Raw genomic sequence first — 13,134 nt, forward strand, 5'->3', positions numbered from 1 at the left:
TCGATTCGATTCAATTCTTTTCGATTCGATTCGATTCTTTTCGATTCTATTCATTTCCATTATTTTCGATTCGATTCGATGTGAATCGATTATTTTCGAATCTTCGTTTCAATTCGATTCGATTCGATTATTTTCCATTCGATTCGATTATTTCCGATTCGATTCGATTTGAATAATTTCGATTCGATTTGATTATTTTCGATTCGATTCTATTCGATTATTTTCGATTCGAATCGATTCTTTTCGATTGGATTTATTTTCCATTCGAATCGATTCGATTATTTTCTTTTTTTTAAAATTTATTTATGATAGTCACACACACACACACACACACAGAGAGAGGCAGAGGCACAGGCAGAGGGAGAAGCAGGCTCCATGCACCGGGAGCCTGACGTGGGATTCGATCCCGGGTCTCCAGGATCGCGCCCTGGGCCAAAGGCAGGCGCTAAACCGCTGCGCAACCCAGGGATCCCGATTCGATTATTTTCGATTCGATTATTTTCGATTTGATTCGATTCAATTTGATTATTTTCACCTCGATGCGATTCGATTATTTTTTATTCAATTCGGTTCGATTCGATTCGATTATTTTCGATACAATTCGATTCGATTCAATTATTTTTGATTTGGTGTGATTTTTTTCGATTCGATTTGATTTGATTCAATTATTTTCTATTCGATTCGATTGGATTTGGTTAGATTATTTTCGATTCGATTCGATCATTTTCTATTCGGTTATTTTCGATTAGATTCGATTATTTTCAATTTGATTATTTTATATTTGATTCGATCATTTTCTATTCGGTTATTTTCGATTAGATTCGATTATTTTCAATTTGATTATTTTATATTTGATTCGATTATTTTCGATTCGGTTTTATTATTTTCAGTTCTATTCAATTCGATTACATTTGATTCTTTACGATTCGATTCGATTCTTTTCAAATCGATTCTGTTCTTTCAATTCAATTATTTTCGATTCGATTATTTTCAATTCGATTCAATTATTTTTGATTCAAATCGATTCTATTATTTTCAATTCGATACGATGCGAATCTTATATTTGATTCAATTCAATTCGATTATTTTCTATTCGATTCGATTCAATTATTTTCGTTTCGAATCTATTTGTTTCGTTTCGATTATTTTCTATTCGATTTCAATATTTTCGATTAGATTAGATTATTTTCGGTTCGAATCGATTCGCTTATTTTCGATTCCATTATTTTTTATTTGATTTGATTATTTTCGATTCGATTCGATTCGATAATTTGGGTTTGATTCGATTTGATTATTTTCGTTTCAATGCGATTCGATTATTTTTTATTCAATTCGGTTTGATTCGATTCGATTATTTTTGATACAATTCGATTCGATTCGATTATTTTTTATTTGGTTCGCTTATTTTCGATTTGATTATTTTCTTTTTTTTTTTTTTTTTTTTTTTTTTTTTTTTTTTTTTTAAAGATTTTATTTATTTATTCATGATAGTCATCAGAGAGAGAGAGAGAGAGAGGGGCAGAGACACAGGCAGAGGGAGAAGCAGGCTCCATGCACCGGGAGCCCGACGTGGGATTCGATCCCGGGTCTCCAGGATCGCGCCCTGGGCCAAAGGCAGGCGCCAAACCGCTGCGCCACCCAGGGATCCCTCGATTTGATTATTTTCGATTTGATTCGATTATTTTCGATTCGATTTGATCATTTTCAATTCGATTTGATACTTTGGGTTTGATTCGATTTGATTATTTTCTCTTCGATACGATTAGATTATTTTTGATTCAATTCGGCTTGATTCGATTATTTTTGATACAATTCGATTCGATTCGATTATTTTTGATTTGGTTCGATTTGATTATTTTCGATTCGATTTTTCGATTCGATTTGATTATTTTTGATTCGATTCGATTATTTTCAATTCAATTCATTCGATTATTTTCTATTCGATTCGATGCGAATCGATTATTTTCATTTCAATTCGATTCAGTTCAATTATTTTCTGTTCGATTTGATCGATTATTTTTGATTCGATTTAATTCGATTATTTTCAATACGATTCGTTTCGATTCGATTAAATTATTTTCGATTCGATTCGATTGTTTTCGATTTGATTTGATTCGATTCAATTATTTTTTATTCGATTCGATTCAAGTCGATTATTTTTGAGTCGATTCGATTCGATTCGTTTATTTTCGATTTGAATAGATGATTTTCGATTAGATTTGTTTCTTTTCGATTCGATTATTTTCAATTCAAATAGATTCGATTCTTTTCGATTTGATTCTTTTTGATTTCATTCGATTATTTTGATTGGATCGAGTCTTTTCGATTCGATTCGATTATTTTCGATTAGAATATTTTCTATTCTATTCTATTTGATTCAATTCTATTCCATTATTTTCTATTCAATTAGTTTTGACTCTTTTCGATTCGATTATATCCCATTCGATCGTTTATTTTCGATTCAATTTGAGTCGATTCGATTATTTTCGTTTTGATTCGATTCGATCAATTATTTTCGTTTCAATTCGATTCGATTCGATTATTTTTGATTCGATTCAATTGGATTATATTTGATTAGATTTGATTCGATTTGATTATTTTCGATTTGATTCGATTATTTTCGATTCGATTATTTTCAATTCGATTCGATTCGATTTGATGCGAATCGATTATTTTCGATTCGATTAGTTTCGATTCTATTCGATTCGATTATTTTCAACTCGATTTGCTTCGATTCGATTATTTTCGATTCGATTCGATTCGATAATTTTCGATTCTATTCCATTCGATTCATATATTTTCGATTTGATTCAATTCGATTCGATTATTTTTGATTCAAATCGAATCGTTTCTTTTCGATTCCATTATTTTCGATTCGATTCAATTATTTTCGATTCGATTCGATAATTCTGGATTTGATTCGATTTGATTATTTTCGATTTGAGTCGATTATTTTTGATTCGATTCAATTCATTTAAATTATTTTCTATTCGATTCGATTCGAGTTGATTCTATTAGATTATTTTAAATTCGATTCGATTCGATTACTTTCGATTCGATTCATGTATTTTCGATTCACTTAGATTCGATTCGATTATTTTCAATTCGATCGATTATTTTTTATTCGATTCGATTCGTTTCAATTCAATTCGTTTCGATTCGATTCAATTATTATCGATTAGATTCGTTTCAATTCGATTATATTTGATTCAATTCGATTCAATTATTTTCGATTTGATTCTTTTTGATCCGATTATTTTCTATTTGATTCGTTTCGATTCTATTCGATTCAACTCGTTTCGATTCAGTTCGATTCATTTAATTTCGATTCGATTTGATTTGAATATTGGAGGTTGATTCGTTCCAATTCGATTCGATTCGATTATTTTCAATTCCATTTGTTTCGATTAGATTCAATTAGATTATTTTCTATTCGATTCGATTATTTTCTATTCGATTCGTTTTGATTCGATTCGATTAGATTATTTTCTTTTTTTTTTATTTTTTTTATTTTTTTTTTTATTTTTTTACGATTAGATTATTTTCGATTCGATTCAATTCTATTCGATTCCTTTCGATTCGATTCTTTTCAATACGTCGATTCGATTCTTTTCTATTTGATTCTTTTCGATTCGATTCAATTCTTTTCGATTCGATTCTTTTTGATTCGATCCGATTCTTTCAATTCGATTCTTTTCGATTTGATTCTTTTCGATTCGATTCGATTCGATTTGATTGGATTCTTTTTGATTCGATTCGATTCGATTTTTTCTTTTTTTTTCTTTTTTTTTAAAATTTATTTATTCATGATAGTCACACGGAGAGAGAGAGAGAGGCAGAGACACAGGCAGAGGGAGAAGCAGGCTCCAAGCACCGGGAGCCCGATGTGGGATTCGATCCCGGGTCCCCAGGATCGCGCCCTGGGCCAAAGGCAGGCGCCAAACCGCTGCGCCACCCAGGGATCCCTCGATTCGATTTTTTCAACTCAATTCGATTTTTTTGATTCGATTCAATTCTTTTTGATTCGATTCGATTCGATTCTTTTCTCTTCAATTCAATTCGATTCGATTCTTTTCTATTCGATTCGATTCGATTCGTTTTTTTCGATCGATTCGATTCTTTTCGATCAACCCCTTAATTCGATTCGATTCTTTTCTATTTGATTCGATTCGATTCTTTTTGATTCGATTTGTTTCGATTCTTTTCGATTCGATTTGATTCGATTCTTTTCGGTGGGATTCGATTCCATTTAGTTGGATTCAATTCAAATCGATTCGATTCGATTCTTTTCAATCTAGAAGATTTGATTTTTTTGTTTTTATTCGATTGGATTCTTTTCGATTCGATTGGATTCTTTTCGATTCTCTTCATTTCTTTTCTATTCGATTATATTCGATTCTTTGTGATTCGACTTGATTCTATTCATTTCAATTCTTTTTGATTGGATTCCTTTTGATTCGATCCTTTCGATTCGATTCGATTCGTTTCGATTGGATTATTTCTGATTCAATTCGATTCGAATCTTTTCGATTCGATTAGATTCTTTTCTATTTGATTCGGTTCGATTCTTTTCGATTCGATTCGATTCTTATTGATTCATTTCTTTTCGATTCAATTGGATTCAATTTTTTCAATTCGATTTGATTCTTTTCGATTCGATTCTACTTGATTCAATTCGATTCTTTTCGATTCCATTTGATTCTTTTCGATACGTTTCGATTCTTTTCAATTCGATTCGATTTGATACTATTCTTTTTGATTTGATTCAATTCTTTTCAATTCGATTCGATTCTTTTCAATTTGATTTGATTCGATTATTTTCTATTCAATTCGTTTCGATTCTATTATTTTCAATTCAATTCGATTCAAATCGATTTGATTATTTCGATTCTCCTTTCGAATCAATTCGAATCGATTATTTTCTATTTGATTCAATTTGATTATTTTCTATTCAATTCATTTCGATTCAATTATTTTCGATTCTTTTCGTTTCGATTCGATTCGATTCTTTTCGTTTCGATTTGAATAGATTTTTTTCTATTCAATTCGTTTCGATTCGATTCGATTCGATTATTTTCGATTCGATTCAAATCGATTCGATAATTTCGATTCTCTTTGTTTCGAATCAATTCGAATCGATTATTTTATATTTGATTCGTTTTGATTATTTTTTTAAAAAACATTTTATTTATTTATTCATGAGAGACACTGAATGAGAGAGAGAGAGAGAGGCAGAGACACAGGCAGAGGGAGAAACAGGCTCCATGGAGGGAGCCTGACAGGGGACTCGATCCTGGGTCTCCAGGATCAGGACATGGGCTGAAAGCGGCGCTAAACCGCTGAGCCACCCAGGCTGCCCAATTCGATTATTTTCTATTCGATTCGTTTCGATTTGATTATTTGCAATTCGATTCGTTTCAATTCGATTCGATTATTTTAGATTCGATTCGATTCGAATCTATTATTTTCGATTTGATTCATTTCCATTCGATTCGATTAGATTATTTTCGATACGATTCGGTTCTAATTGATTAGATTATTTCAATTCTCTTCGTTTCGAATCGATTCGATTCGATTTTTTCTATTTGATTCGATTCGATTATTTTCTATTCGATTCGTTTCGATTCGATTATTTTCGATCTGATTCGTTTCGATTCGATTTGATTCGATTATTTTTGATTCGATTCATTTCGAATATTTTCCATTCGATTCGTTTCGATTCGATTCGATTCGATTAATTTCGATTTGATTCGATTTGACACTGAACCAGATGGATTTAACAGACATTTAGAGAACTTTCCATCCAAGTGCGCATGGTACTTTCTCCAGATTAGACAACATACTGGGTCACATCAGGTCTTAAAAGACACCCAAAGATTGGGATAGTCCCCTGCATATTTTCAGACCATAATGCTTTGAAATAAGAACTAAATCACAAGAAGAAGTTTAGAAGAATTTCAAACACATGGAGGTTATGGAACATCCTGCTAAAAGATGAAAGGGCCAAGTAGGAAATTAGAGAAGAATTATAAAGTTTCATGGGCACTAATGAGAATGAATATACAACCGTTCAAAATCTTTGGGATACAGTACAAGCAGTCCTGAGGGAGAAATACATCGCATTATGAGTATCCATCCAAATACTGGAAAGGACTCAAATAAAAAGCAAACCTTGCACCTAAAGGAGCTGGAGAATAAACAGCAAATAGATCCTACACACAGCAGAAGAAGAGAGTTAATAAAGGTTGGAGCAGAACTCAATATAATAGAGACCAGAAGAAATGTGGAACAGATGAACAAAGCCAGGAGTTGGTTCTTTGAAAGAATTAATAAGATAGATAAATCATTAGTCAGCATTATTAAAAAGAAGACATAATAGACTCAAATTAATAAAATCATGAATGAGAAAGGAGAGATAACTACCAACAACAAGGAAATATAAATGATTTTAAAACATATTATGAACAGCTAAACACCAATAAATTAGGCAATCTAGAAGAAATTGACGCATTTCTACAAAGCCACAAACAATCAAAACTGGAACTGGAAGAAATACAAAACCTGAACAGGCCAATAACCAGAAAAGAAATTGAAGCAGTCATCAAAAACCTCCAAAGACACAAAAGTCCAGGGCCAGATGGCTTCCCAGGGGAATTCTATCAAACGTTTAAAGAAGAAACCATTCCTATTCTACTAAATCTGTTCAGAAAGATAGAAAGAGGTGGAGTAATTTCAAATCCGTTCTATGAGGCCAGCATCACCTTAATTCCAAAACCAGAAAAAGACCCCACCAAAAAGGAGAATTATAGACCAATATCCCTGATAAACATGCATGCAAAAATTCTCCACAAGATATTAGCCAATAGGATACTAAAATTCATTAAGAAGATTATTCACCATGAATAATCATGTAGGATTATTCAAGTAGGATAAATCAAGTAGGATTTATCCCCGGGATGCAAGGCTGGTTCAACACTCATAAAATAATCAATGTCATTCATCACATAAGCAATAGAAAAACAAGAACCATATGATCCTCTCAATAGATACAGAGAAAGCATTTGACAAAATGCAGCATCCATTCCTGATCAAAACTCTCCAGAGTGTAGGGATAGAGGGAACATTCCTCAACATCTTAAAAGCCCTCTATGAAAAGACCATAGCAAATATCATTCTCAATGGGGAAACACTGGAAGCCTTTCCCCTAAGATCAGGAACAAGACAGGGATGTCCACTCTCACCACAGCTATTCAACATCGTACCAGAAGTCCTAGCCTCAGCAGTCAGACAACAAAAATAAATAAATGTATTCAAATTGGCAAAGAAGAAATCAAACTCTCTTTGCCAATGACATGATACTCTGTAGAAAACCCAAAAGACTCCACCCAAAGATTGATAGAACTCATACAGCAATTTGGCCACATGGCAGGATACAAAATCAATGCCCAGAAGTCACTGGCATTTCTATACACTAACAATGAGACTGAGGAAAGGGAAATTAAGGAGTCAATCCATTTACCATTGCATCCAAAAGCATAAGATACCTAGGAATAAACCTAATCAACAAGGTAAAGGATCTATACCCTAAAAACTACAGAAGACTTCTGAAGGAAATTGAGGAAGACACAAAGAGATGGAAAAATATTTCATGCTCATGGATTGGAAGAATTCATTTTGTGAACATATCAATGATACCCAGGGCAATTTACATGTTTAATGCAACCCTGATCAAAATATGATGGACTTTCTTCAGAGACTTGGAACAGATTATTTTAAGATTACTGTAGGAACAGGGATCCCTGGGTGGCGCAGCGGTTTAGCGCCTGCCTTTGGCCCAGGGCGCGATCCTGGAGATCCGGGATCGAATCCCACGTCGGGCTCCCGGTGCATGGAGCCTGCTTCTCCCTCTGCCTGTGTCTCTGCCTCTCTCTCTCTCTATCATAAATAAAATAAAAATAATAAAAAAAAACCTACTTAAGATTTCTGTAGGAACAGAAAAGACCCTGAATAGTCAGGGGAATTAAAAAAAAAGAAAACCATAGCGGAGGGCATCACAATGCCAGATTTCAGGTTGTACTACAAAGCTATGGTCATCAAGACAGTGTGGTACTGGCACAAAAACAGACACATGGATCAATGGAACCGAATAGAGAATCCAGAAGTGGACCCTCAACTTTATGGTCAACGAATATTTGACAAAGGAGGAAAGACTATCCACTGGAAAAAGTCTCTTCAATAAATGATGCTGGAAAAATTGGACATCCAGATGCAGAAGAATGAGATTAGACCACTCTCCTGTACCATACACAAAGATACCTGAAAATGGATGAAAGATCTTAAGTGAGACAAGATTCCATCAAAGTCCTAGAGGAGAACACAAGCAACACCCTTTTTCAACCTGGCCACAGTAACGTCTTGCAAGATTCATACATGAAAGCAAGAGAAACCAAAGCAAGAATGAACTATTGTGTCTTCATCAAGATAAGAAGCTTTTGCACAGCAAAAGATTCTGTCAACAAAACCCAAGGACAACCTACAGAATGGGAGAAGATATTTGCAAATGACCTATCAGATAAAGGGCTAGTATCCAAGATCTATAAAGAACTTATTCAACTAAACAGCGAAGAAATAAACAATCCAATCATTAAATGGAGAAAAGACATGAACAGAAATCTCAGAGGAAGACATAGACATAACCAACAAGCACATGAGGAAATGCTCAGCATCACTTGCCATCAGGGAAATACATATCAAAACCACAATGAGATACCACCTCAAACAAATGAGAATGGGGAAAATTAGCAAAGCAGGAAACCACAAATGTTGGAGAGGATGTGGAGAAAGGGGAACAATCCTACACTGCTGGTGGAATGTGAACTGGTGCAGCCACTGTGGATAACTGTGTGGAGGTACCTCAAAGAGTTAAAAATAGATCTGCCCTATGACCCAGCAATTGCACTGCTTGGGTTTTACCCCAAATATACAGATGCAATGAAATGCTGAGACACCAACACCAATGTTTGTAGCAGCAAAGTCCACAACAGCCAAACAGTTGAAGGAGCCTCAGTGTCCATTGAAAGATGAATGGATAAAGAAGATGTGGTTTATGTATACAATAGAATATTACTCAGCCATTAGAAACAACAAATACCTACCATTTGCTTCGACATGGATTGGACTGTAGGGTATTATGCTGAGGGAAAAAAGTCAATCTGAGATGGGCAATCATTATATGGTCTCAACCATTTGGGGAGTATAAAAAACAGTGAATGGGAATAAAGGGAAAAGGAGAGAAAATGAGTAAAAATATAAGTTGAGGATGACAGAATTTGAGAGACTCCTAACTCTGGGAAAGGAACAATGGGCAGTGGGAAGGGAGGTGTTGGGTTGTTGGGGTGACTGGATGACAGGCGCTGAGGGGGGCACGTGAAGGGATGAGACCTGGATGATATGCTATATGTTGGCAAATTGAACTCTTCTCATTTAGGACCCTGAATATATCCTTCCAGCCCTTTCTGGTCTTCCAGGGCTCTGTGGAGAGATCTGCTGTTAACCTAATACTTCTCCCCATAAGTGTTAGGGATCACTTGTCTCTTAGTGCTTTGAGGATCTTCTCTTTATCTTTGGAATTTGCAAGTTTCACCATGAAATGTCGGGGTGTTGAACGGCTTTTATTGATTTTTGTGGGGGTGGGGGATCTCTCTATCTCGAGGATGTGCATGCCTGTTTCCTTCCCCAAGTTAGGGAAGTTCTCAGCTAAGATTTGTTCAAATACACTTTCTGGTCCTCTGTTCCTTTCAGCAGCCTCTGGAACCCCCTTTCAACGTAGATTTTTCCTTCTGAGGCTGTCATTTATTTCCCTTAACCTATCTTCATGGTCTTTTTATTTCTCTTTTTTCCTCAGCATCCTTCCTTGTCATCAACATGTCTTCTATGTCACTCATCATTCTTCTACCTCATTAACCTCATCGTTAGGACCTCCAGTGTGGATTGCATCTCATTTAATTGATTTTAATTTTGGCTTGATTAGATCGAAATTCTGCAGTCATGAGTCTCTTGAATCCTTCATTCTTTTTTCCAGAGCCATCAGTAGCTTTATAATTGTGCTTCTGTATTGGCATTCTGACATCGAATTGTCACCCAAATTCTGTAACTCTGTGGGAGAGAGGACTGTTAGTGATTGTTTCTTTTGTGGTGACTTCTTCCTTCTAGTCATTTTGCTCAGTGCAGAGTGGCTAAAAACAAGTCGTACTGGAAAAAGGAAGGAAATAAAGAAAAAAGGGGGGAAACAAAAAACAAAAACAAATCAACAAAAAACAAGAAAATTTTCAAAGCTTAAAAAAATATAACAAGGAGGGGTCTCCTCTGATTCTATATACTGTAAGTCCCTCAACTTCCCCCTGGAGCTTTCCAGCGCTGCTTGGTTAAGAATTTGCTCTTCCCCTTTCCTTCCAGCTGGTCTTGTGAGGGAGGGTCCTGCTCTGCTGATAGTCAGGTGTGAGCACCAGGGGAGCTGGCCCACCCCCTGCCGGGGGCTCGGCTCCCTGGGAGCTGTTTATCCTGTGAGGCCCATGTTCCCTGGCCGCCCCACTCCGACCCAGGCGCAAGGTGACATAGGGAGGAACAACAACACTGGCGGCGGCCAGCTCTCCAATCCAAAAGTCAGCTCCCACATTAAGTCCTGCAGTTCCCAGTCCGCAAGAGCCTGGCAGCACCGGGTGTTGGTGGCACTGACCTGCACAGCTCAGGTGTGCCCGGTGGCAGGAGCGTCCTCGCTGTCCTGTGTCCTCCCGCCCCCGATTGCCCAAGGGGATCGCCAGATCCTGGGCTTTGTCACCCGGGGCCCTGGGCTCCCGGGCCTGCGCCGCTGAAATCGCTCTCCCCTCCTGCGGGCCACGCATTCCCCTCCTTGACGAGCTGCTGCCGGAGCCACCACCTGAGCTGCTCCCGGGATCCGATGGGTGCGCGCTCCAGACCTTTTCAGAGCTCCGCCCATGGTGTGTGGCGCGCTCTCCCCACTTCCTCTGTTAGTGACCCCGGGACCCTGGGGGCTCCACTGCCCCTCCTGGGATCCTGCCCGAGTTCCCTGTGAGCGCCTTTCCATCTGGAAATGTTGGTAAAGTTCCTGATTCTCCCGGTCTGGGCTTTCCTGTCCTGGAGTGTCTACTGCCTGGCCTTAGCGCGGCTCTTCGTGGGGGTTCTCCCCTCCCACTCTGGAGTCTTGTTATTTATTTTTTCGTCTTCCTATCTTGATAGAAGCGCAAACTCTTCTCACTGTAACCTTCCAGCTGTTCTCTCTTTAAATCCCAGGCCGAATTCGTAGGTTTTCAGGATGATTTAAAAGTTATCTAAGTAAGTTGTTGGGGATAGGGGATTTCGGAATCCTACTCTTCTGCCATCTTGCCGACAGTCTTGGCTCTTATTATCTTGATTTCCTATTTTCCCATTCTATTTACACAAATATGTTATTTTATCTTATTTCTATTTTACTTGTTAAAAATTTGAATTCAATTTGCCAGCATATAATAAACCATTAGTTTCAGATGTAGCGATCCATAAATTATCATTTGTGTGTAACACCCAGTGCTCATCACGCCACGTGCCCTCCTTGATGCCCCTTACCCAGGTCCTGATCCCCCATCCACCTCCCCTCTAGCGACCCTCAGTTTATTTCACAGAGTTAAGAGTCTGTCATGGTTTTTCTCTCTCTCTGATGACTTCCCATTCAGTTTTCTCTCCCTTCCCCTATGATTCTATGCAATGTTTCTTATGTTTCACATATGAATGAAACCATATGATAATTGTCTTTCACTGACTGACTTATTTCACTCTCTGACTAATACCCTCCAGTTCCATCCATGTCGATAGAAATGGTAAAGATTCGTCCTTTCTAAAGGCTCAGTAATATCCCATTGTAACTATAGCCCACATCTTCTTTATCCATTCATCTGGTGATGGATATGTGGACTCGTTCCACATTTTGACCATTGTGGACATTGCTGCTGTGAACATTGGGGTGCAGGTGACCCTTCTTTTCACTACCTCTGTATCTTTGTGGTAAATACGCCGTAGCACATTTGCTAGGTCATAGGGTAGCTCTGTTTTTAAGTTCTTGAGGATCCTGCTCCCTTTTCCAGAGTGGCCGCTCCACTTTGCATTCTCACCAACAGTGCAAGACGGTACCCTTTTCTCCACAACCTGGCCAAAGTTTGTTGTTTTTCTATCTTGTTCATTTTAGCCATTCTGCCAGATGTGAGGTGGTATCTCATTGTGAGTTTTGTTTTGTTTTGTAATTTCCTGATAATGAGTGATATGGAGCATTTTTTTCATGTGTCTGTTGGCCACGTGTTGTCTTCTTTGGAGAAATGTCTGTTCATCTCTTCTGCCCATTTCTTCACTGGATTACTGGTTTTGGGTCTTGAGTTCCATAAGTGTTTTACAGATCTTGGATATTAGCCTTTTATCTCCTATGTCATTTGCAAATGCCTTCTCCCATTTTGTAGGTTGCTTCTTAGTTTTATGGACTGTTTCCTTTGATTTTTATCTTGATGAAGTCCCAATAGTTCAGTTTTGCTTTTGTTTCCCTTACCTTTACAGACATGTCTTGCATAAGTTGCTATGGCCAAGGTCAAAGAGGTTGTTGCCTGTGTTTTCCTCTAGGATTGTGATGGATTGCTATTTCACCTTTAGGTCTTTCATCCATTTTGAGTTTATCTTTGTGTGTGGTGTAAGAGAATGGTCCAGTTGCATTCTTCTGCACGTGGCTGTCCAATTTGTTGAAGAGACCATCCTTTTTCCAGCGGATATTCTTTTCTGCTTTGTCGAAGATTAGTTGACCATAGAGTTGAGGGTCCATTTTTGGGTTCCCTATTCCATTCCTTGATCAATGTGTCTGTTTTTGTGCCAGTACAATAACATTTTGATGATGACAGCTTTGTCTATGACATGCAGAAAAAACCTTAGACAAAATACAGCTTGAAGTCCAGACATTGTGATATAACCTGCTTTTGATTTCTTTTTGAACATTCCTATGGCAAATTGGGGTCTCCTCTGGTTCCATGCAAAACTTAGAAATATTTGTTTCTGAACTGTGAAAAATGTCAAGGGTATTTTGATAGGGACTACTTCAAAAGT

Source organism: Canis aureus, chromosome 24, assembly GCF_053574225.1.
Source record: "Canis aureus isolate CA01 chromosome 24, VMU_Caureus_v.1.0, whole genome shotgun sequence".
Lineage (NCBI taxonomy): Eukaryota > Metazoa > Chordata > Mammalia > Carnivora > Canidae > Canis > Canis aureus.